We start from the raw sequence: 9,547 nt of genomic DNA on the forward strand, positions 1-9,547 counted from the left end.
TGGTATTTCCTGGAAGACTCCTATCCAATTTATTACCAAGTCTGACATTGCTTAGCATCCCAAATCAGGCATATCAAGTATATTCAGGATGGTGTGGTATGTTTATTTATTTATTTATTTGCTACATTTATATGCCGCCCTTCTCACCCCGAAGGGGACTCAGAGCGGCTTACAAATTAAATTTACATACAATATTATCTTAGTATAGTACAATACTGGTAACAAATCACTATATTGTACTGTATCAACATATTGCAATATCATTAGTAATATTACATGTAAAATATGATATATAATTTATATATATATATATATATATATATATATATATATATATATTAATATTATTATATCGTACCATTAGTATTATATCGTATTATATCGTATTACAATATAATATTATGAATATTGAATGTTGAATGTTATGAATGTTGCTAAATACATATTAAATACATACATATTTTCATCTTGAAAATCCATCACTGAAAACTCAGAGAAAGCCTGAAAAAATAATAGACTAATGCTTCTGGCTCTTTTCCAGATAAAACAGCCCATTTGTTTGGGTCTATATTTCTCTATGAATTTGCATTATGTTACATGTGGACAGGTGTATGTGAAGTCAGATGAATACAATAAAATTGTGCATAGTGGAAATCAAATTCCAGTGTTATAAAGCACTCCTTCTCTTACTTAGCATACTACTTGAGTTCCAGATAAAATTAATGAGCAGCAGCTAAAAGCAAACCTCTTTTATGCCGTCTGTTTCAATATCTCTGTTTCAGTGTTTCATTGTTCTTCTCAAATGGATGGCACTATTAAAAGTACCATGCTAACAAGGCTGAAAAACAAAAGCAAAGATTTCTTTTTCATTAATTTCTCTAAAGTAATTGATGCAAATGCATTTTCATAAAATGGATAATAGATTAATACATATACTATATACTATATTTAAAAACTCCTGTTGTTTTGTTTGTTTGTTTGGCAATAGCACTTCATGGCAACTAACCATGATTACAGAAATTGGTCTTGTGAAGACAATGAAAGCAAAGACTGCTTTGGAAAAGGGGAAAAAAGCTTTTTGACAGAATTGTCCCAAGAATTCCCACCAGATGAGTGAAACAATATAGGCATCCCTTCCGAATTCCAAAACCTGAAATGCTCCAAAATTGTCCACATGGGTAACTGTAATAGTGACATCTTTGCTTTCTGATGGTTCAATGTTTAAAAACTTTTTTGTGGTGCTATTTATGGCATCCCAGAAACCATTTGTTGTATGGCTGTAAAAGGAAGCTTTTGGATTCATACTGATTCATTAATTACTGTAAATGTGAATTCTACATTTTAAGATGTTGTAAATCTGGGTTATAGTCCTGTAAATACTGAACAGAATACTAGGTAGAGGATCCATCTACATGTGCCACATAATGTGGGGCTGGTCCAGATTGGCAATACTCCTTACCAAACCCAGGAGTCTCTAAACCACTCATCGCTGTCCAACTGTAGCTTGGGACAGAAATCCGATCATCCAGTCAGATTGAACACTGTTCAGCCCTGTTGGATGGCCAGCGTTAACTTTTTCATTGTTTGTTACTGTGTAGCAGCCATGGAGCTATGGAGCGCTTATAGTTGTTGTTGGGCACCTTTGGTGATGCCAGCAAAAGTTCTTGTGAGATTTGGAGAAAAGAGAGGAGAAAGAAGAAGGTAATCACCCTTCTTTTTCCAGGTCATGCGAGGACCTTTGCTAAGATTGGCAAAGGTGTTCAGAAACAGCCAGGAGCTCTTTGGAGCTCCTTGGAGGCTGCCACTGTGACAAAGGACAAAAATGGTTAATGTTATCCCATTTTCCCTGTGCCATGTCCATGCTGTTCACACCAACCCAAACTGCAAGACTTCTCTGGAGCTTTAGTGAATGCCGAAGTATTCCCTGACATTTACTAGCATGGGGACAATTTGGTTAACCACTTTTATCCTGGAGATCTCTGGAAATCATGTGGACACCTGGGAGGTATTTTTGGCTCATTTCAGGGTTTCTGGCCTGTGTAGATGGGCCCATAGTTTCTGTAATCTAGCCCATAATGCCAACTAAGCAAGGACCTGGTACATTTTTAAAAAAATATCTGAATGTTTATATGATTTACCATGTTTGCTCAAGTTTAATGCTCACCTTTATTTTGGCTAAATTACATTGCCTGCGTGAAAAGACCTGGAGAGACCTGGAGTCCAGACAGGGAGGCAGGTGACAAAGAGGCTGTTCCTCAGTGCTCTGTGGTGCCTGGAGGATGAGGAGGAGTGCTCAGCTGGACACTATCATTTCTGCCGCTTAGTCATGGAGGGACTATGGAGCCTTCAGGCCTCTTTGGCCAAAGAAGCAGGAAGCATTGCCCTCACTGTTTCCTTCTGGGCCAGAGCTGAGCTGTGCAGTCTTCCTCCCAGGCAGCCCTTGGAGTGTCTTGGCCAACCTCATTCCCTGAGGCTCACTCCTGCGCTGTTCCCAACTGGCCTTATTCACGAGGCCTTCAAAACTGAGGGGGAAGCTTTGAAGGACTTGTGAATGACTCCAATTGGGAACTGTGCAAGGCTGGTGAGTTTGCCAGCCTTGACCTGACAGAGGGACGTGGCTTCCCAAATCCATGCTGCCTGCCTCCCTGACATGCTACGTCTACACTTTTGGGCACATTACATTTGATGGCAAATCAACTTTTTTGTAATCTGCACCGTCAAAATTGAGGTGCGCATTACATTTGATGGTACATTATACCCAAATAAATATGAGTCTATGGTTTTGTTATAAGAATTCTTAGTGCAAATCATTTTTAAAAATCATGAGTGATTTAGAAGCTGAGCAAAAATGTAAGATCTAAACATGCCAGACATTTTGCTTTGCTTTTATATGAGTTTTATTATCCAAGTATGGAAGTGGCTATAACACAAATACAATAACTAATAACCTCCTTATGAAGATGGAGATCATACCTCTGCATTCTGCAACGGTGACTAACTTCTTTCCTCATTTCTACCTATCAATGTATTCTTCCTGCATTCAGGTAGAAAGCATACCACCAAGTAACCAGTCATCTCTGAATACCTTTATAGAACTGAAAAGTAAAGAAAGAATGAAGGAAGGTAAAGATCATTCAAATGAATGATAATGTGTCATGTAAATATAATATGCTTATCTTTTACATATACAAAATGTTCTGTCAGTTGAAGTAAATAATCATGTTGAATATTTGAAGAAACATAATGCAGCTTTCAAAATTGCATTGTTTTAAAATCATACATTCATGCCAAGAATTTTCTTTTAATGAGGCCAATATTTGCTGAAATACACATAGTGTGACTGAAGTAGATAAAGAGGAAAAAACAGATCACTTTCAAAATAGTCAAATGATAAAGCTTCTAGCTTAATCTTTGATACAGCTAGCTATTACAAACATCTTTCAGACAGTGAAGAGTACAACTTAAAAATCTATAAGAGCATCATTTGAAAGGAAATTGGATTAGTGATTCAATTGTGATGGCTACTTTGAGAATTATTTTGAAGTATTTTTGTTTCTACTATTTAATTTTTAAATGAAGCACCATTTTCTACATAGATACCTTATAAAATCCCTTCTGGTGCTATCAATTAATGCTTAGTCTATTTCAAAATCTGTGGTTCTTATTAAAATATAGCATACATTCCTGTTCAAGCTAAGCATATTTAACTGGGGAAATTTAAATGACTGTTTAATTCTCCTAAAAAAATCACTATTACTTCAAAGTGTCTGACTGTGGTTGGATTATGCCCATTAGTTTAGTAGTGATGTTTACTTCAGATACAAAGTATCTGTAAAATACAGGGTTCCAAGTGTAATGCTTGATGCAGATCCACATCAGATTCACAGATTCTGCTGCCCTGCAGACTAGGACGCGGAACAATGGCTTCAAACTACAGGAAAGGAGATTCCACCTGAACATCAGGAAGAACTTCCTCTCTGTGAGAGCTGTTTGGCAGCAGAACTCTCTCTCTGCCCCAGACTGTGGTGGAAGCTCCTTCTTTGGAGGCTTTTAAGCAGAGGCTGGATGGCCATCTGTCGGGGGTGCTTTGAATGCGATTTCCTGCTTCTTGGCAGGGGGTTGGACTGGATGGCCCATGAGGTCTCTTCCAACTCTACTATTCTATGATTCTATGATTCTATGAGATCCTCTTTTCAGCTTCGTGTCTCATACATGAACAAGTCATGAGACTGGAGAGACTTATATGTATGTGCAAATACAGTTGGTCCTCCACATGTGTAGTCTGACTTTTGCAAATTTGATTATTGATGGATTTGATTAAAATTATCTCTATGAATATCTAGGTCCACCAGTGTGAAACTATGGTCAGTGTCCTCCAGTCATGCTGGAGGACCTATGGAAAACACCTCTCTAGGAATTTCTAGATTCTCCAATGTACTTCTATAGTCCACTTCCAGTAAAAGTTAACCATAGAGTCATGCTGGAAGATTGAGAAATTCACAGATGTGTGTTTGCTTGGGTAAAAAAATAGCCCTTTCTTTATTTGTGCCATTTCACTTCAACAGGGATCCTGTGCTCCCAACCCCAGTAAATGAGGATGGCTGTATTCTAAAATACAAAAAAGAAGAAGAAGAAGAAGAAGAAGAAGAAGAAGAAGAAGAAGAAGAAGAAGAAGAAGAAGAAGAAGAAGCAGCAGCAGCAGCAGCAGCAGCAGCAGCAGCAGCAGCTACAAAATACTTCTGGTTCAAAACATTTTAGATAAAGAATATTCAACTTGCATTGCCAGTTATGCATAAGAAGTCTGTTATAATAAATATAATTAACTACTTTATTTCAATATATTTTATAGTGCACAAACCTATCTCTATTATTGACATATTATTTCTGCCTCTGGTTCCATTTTTTCTGGTACAGAGTCATGTCCAAGAATGTATTAAACTGAGGTATACCTGTACTGAAATAGCTCAGGCCCTGTCCTTCAGACGTGAACACAGTATGATCCATTTTTTATTTATTTTCTATCACTTAGATGTTTGTCTGGGGTCTTTTCAGTAACTGGTAAAGATCTTTCTTATTTTCACAGACTTTAAAGATATTTGCTTAGATCTTCATTATTTATTTTGTTTTAATGCTGACATTCATAGCTACTTTACTATTTGATAAATTGTGTTATTTTATTTCCGTTTGTGTTTTATCATTTTTAAATGGGTGCTGGAAACAGTTTTTTCTGAGCAGAAATGGCATGATCCCCATCTCATGCCATCTCCAGACACAGAGTGCTGACACAGAACATCTCCGGACACAGAGTGCTGACACAGAACACATGGCCATGGGCTGAAAGGAAGGACAGGAATATGAACCAGCCATAAAACTCAATTGCCCTCAGGGGGGGGGGATTTATTGTTATGTTCCAAAATGGCTTCGGCTAAGGCTACACTAAAGGCCATATCCTTACATATAACCTGTCAATTCCCAACAAACAGGAGGATAATGTTTTGGAGTAGGTTGAGGTCCTTCTCAGTGGCTGAAGCTGTACACAGAGTTTGTGGAATACCTAGGTTGTTTCCAGTCTTTTGTCATAGCTGCTGAAGTTCTTTGGTTCTCAATCTTTGTTGTTCCATTAGATTTTTGTTGTAGGTGGTAGACCACACTTTAACAATTGAGTTTGCACTGCTAATGCCCTTTCCACAGTTTATGGTTTTTATTTTTGCTTTCACAAGGCTATAATTTTTATGCCTTGTCAGCTATTGGACAATTCTTTTTTTAATTACACATGTAAGATATATGTGTCTGAATCAATGAATCTATACATAGTTGCTAAAAAGTTTGGAAGATTCTATTTTTCTTATGCATCATTTATATCAACTGCCAGTGTGGTGTAGTGGTTTAACATTGGATTGCAACTCTGGAGACCAGTGGCTGATTGCCTGCTTGACCATCAAACCCTACTTGGGGGCTAATTACATACTCTCAGCTGCATAAAATCCTGTAATAGTCACATTATGATTTCCATAAGTTGAAATGACTTGAATGTATACAACAGACAACAGCAGCAACATCATTTATATTTAACTAATTGGAGCCATGACCTTCCTTCTTGAAAAAGAGCGGGCATCTTTCATCAGCAGAATCTCTTTGTTCCATTACAATATCATCATAGCTAGAGTGGAAGAGATGGTTGTGTTTGTCAGCTCCCTTTTAGTTGTATGCGACGCCAACTCTGACCAAAAAAATTGGGGAGCACAGGGGAGGAGTACAGTAGAGAAATTGACTCAAAAAGCCCCAAGACCACATGGAATCAACAAGTATTTCCAATTTTCACTTATGGTCAGAGTACCATGACTGGAACCCTATTCAGGGATTGTTTCCACTATTCATCATGTCTCCCCCTTATGGCCTCTGATATGTTATGTAATATAAAATCCATAATATTGCCTAATATAGATAATCTATGGGACCTATAAGCACTCAGTTCCTTTTAACTCAACCAAGGACTTTTTCATAATCTAAACTAATTGCCCACCATAAAAGCTTTGTTTACAATTTTAATACTTTTTGATTCCTTAGTGTGGATTTCTCTGACAATCCTGATTACAAACCAGTGAACAGTGTCCTCATAATCATTTCAAAAAACTACAGGGTTATGCTGCTGCTGCACAGAGAGTTTTCCTGGCAGAATTCTATCAGCCTACGTGCTGCTTCATTTGGTTGTCCCAGACCATGCTTGCCTGTGATCCTGGTTATCATTTGACTGCCCAGCTTAGCATTCCAATCTCCTGTAATGAGAATAATGTCTCTTTTTGGTGTGTTATCCAGTAGGTGCTGCAGATCCTCATAGAACTTATCTAATTCTGCTTCTTCAGCAGCTGTGGTTGGGGCGTATATTTGGATCACTGTGATGTTAAACGGCTTGCCTTGAATTCAAACTGAGATCATTCTGTCATTTTTTGGGTTGTACCCAATCACTGCTTTCACAACTTTATTATTAACTATGAAGGCTACTCCATTTCCTCTGTGTTCCTCTTGTCCGCAGTAGTAGACCTGGTGGTCATCTTTTGTGAAGTGGCCCATTCCAGTCCATTTCACTGACTTCCAGAATGTCTATCTTTAATCTTGACATCTCACCAATAACCACATCCAGTTTGCCCTGGCTCATAGATCTTACATTCCAGGTTCCTATAGTGTGTTAATCTTTAGAACATCGGATTTGTCGTTCACCTCCAGCACCGTTGGCCATTAGCCTTCCTTTCAGTGTTGAGCTAACTGCTTCATCACATCTGGGGCTACTTGAACTAGTCCTCTGCTCCTCCCCAGTAGCATTTTGACCATCTTCCAACCTGGGAGCCCTATCTTCCGATGGTATACCGACATTTCTCTGGTTGTACTGATCCATGTAGTTTTCATGGCAACAATACTGGATTAGGTTGTCATTACCTTCCCCAGGGATCATATTTAGTCTGACCTCTCTGCCATGACCTTCCCGTCTTGGGTGGCCCTGCACAGTATAGCTCATGGCATCATTGAGGCGCTCAAGCCCCAGCACCACGTCAAGGTAACGATCTTTTGCAGGGTTATACCAGTAGTATAAAAAAGGCTTTTACACGGGAAGAGGCATTTAATACCATTGTACCAACAGCCAAAAAAGTGGTACCGTATATGTGGATGTAGTACAGCAAATATTCAGCTTGAAGTTCAAGTGTTGCTTTGTGAAACTGCGATAGAAAATCAGAGAAATTGGGCCCTTTAAAAACAAACAAATACACAAACAATATAGGAACGGCATGAAAAGCAATTTGTTTTCACTTACCATAAAGCAACGCCTTTGCCACAAAGCTTCTAATATATCCACTCAGTCCAATGCATCAAAAATTGCTCAGGTTTTTGTTTCTATTTTAAAAAGAAGGGTATCAGATGCAATGAAATGTTTCAATGAAGCCTGCAAATGAAGCCCAGAGCAGATGAGAAAAGTGATGTCTTCAATAGCACACTTTCCAGCAAAGGAAGCAATCTGGAGCAGAGGAGGGGAGATGTAAAATCATTTGCAATTCTCAGAAATAGTGACTCATGCAATTGATCAAGTACATCAAAGGTCACCCTTAAGTAATTCTAATGAAGAACTACCTGGCATTTTTCCATATGGTGACTCTTTCTCCATTCTTAAAGCTTGTGGACTATTTAAAGAATTCTTACCTACAACAAACAATTCAATAGCTGGCAAAGCTTTGCTAGGAATAGTTGAGAGAAGAGGAATTGTTTGTGCCAAGTTGAGGAGTTGGAAGAACCTCAGTACTTGTCTGAAGACTACAGAAAAATTTGAAAGTTACTTTTTAAAAGCACTCCATTATAAGAACAAAGGACTACAATGGTAATTTGTTTTCAGCCATTGTGTTATAAATTCATTATGTTACTTGTACATTTTACTTTAGGGCAGGGGTCCCCAAACTTTTTAAACAGGGGGCCAATTCATGGTCCCTCAGACTGTTGGAAGGCCAGACTATAGTTTTTTTTTAAAAAAAAACTATGAACAAATTCCTATGCAGTGCACACTGAACATTTTGAAGTAAAAAAACAAAACTGGAGTAAATACAGCCTTAATGTTAATCATAATCATAATAAAAATAATAAAGAGGGTCGGAAGAGACCCCTTGGGCCATTTAGTCCAACCTCCTTCTGCCTTTGTGCACCAAAAGCACTAGCAAAGCACCCCTTAATAATTAATTAATTATTAAATAATAATTAAAATACCATTATAAACAAGCAAAGCTTTGGAAGGCACGCACCAGGCGAGGGAGGAGATGGGAAAGTGCACACCATATGCAGCTTTCTCGGCGGAGGAGGAGGGAGCTGCCACCACAGGGGCCAGATAAATGGCTTTGGTGGGCCGCATGTGGCTCCCGGGCCTTAGTTTGGGGACCCCTGCTTTAGGGCCACTTTTTATGTTTTGCCAGTTAATAATTTTCTCCTTAAAATTATGTCCAGTTTAAGTCTAATTTAAACATTTTAAAAAAAACCAAGTCAACAGGAAATTTAAGGTAGTGCATGACCATGGAGTGGGCAACAAACATCTGGTCAGCGGTCCCTATTTCATTTCTACCTAAATTATACAACTTATTTTTAAATTTGAAACAGTCTATTGCTATATTTTGATTAGTTTTTCATTTAACTAAATTACCATTTCCAGGTTCAATGGAAATCTACAAATTGATGGATTGTCTCCCTTTTGACTATGCATTAGTGGCCACCCTAAACATGCTACCATCTGAGGAAAACCTAGTTTCATGCCTTGGATTTTGTGACTCACTTATGCAAAGAGCCTTTTAAGTAGGTCACATGGTCAGGGTTATAAACAACTGGAAGATAATGCCTTCCATTAGGATATACTCTGCTCAAATAATAATAATAATAATAATAATAATAATAATAATAATAATAATAATCAGCAGCAGCAGCAGCATCAAGGTATTTATTACCTGCCTCTCTTCATGGCTCAAGTCAGAGTACAATATGGTTAAAAACAGACTTATTTATTTTATTTATTTCCTGTTTT

At 38.0% G+C, this 9,547-nt stretch overlaps 1 long non-coding RNA gene across 1 annotated transcript; it reads right to left on the reverse strand.

The window, feature by feature from the left end:
* Positions 1 to 367: 367 nt before the first annotated feature.
* On the reverse strand, positions 368 to 8,342 carry LOC134298910 (uncharacterized). Its single transcript, XR_010006031.1, has 3 exons — positions 7,808 to 8,342; positions 2,974 to 3,095; positions 368 to 838 (listed from the first exon to the last, which is right to left on the reverse strand). It is a non-coding gene; the product is annotated as an uncharacterized LOC134298910 (long non-coding RNA).
* Between the last annotated feature and the right edge of the window lie 1,205 nt (positions 8,343 to 9,547).

Source organism: Anolis carolinensis, chromosome 1 (assembly GCF_035594765.1).
Source record: "Anolis carolinensis isolate JA03-04 chromosome 1, rAnoCar3.1.pri, whole genome shotgun sequence".
NCBI classification, from domain to species: Eukaryota; Metazoa; Chordata; class Lepidosauria; order Squamata; family Dactyloidae; genus Anolis; species Anolis carolinensis.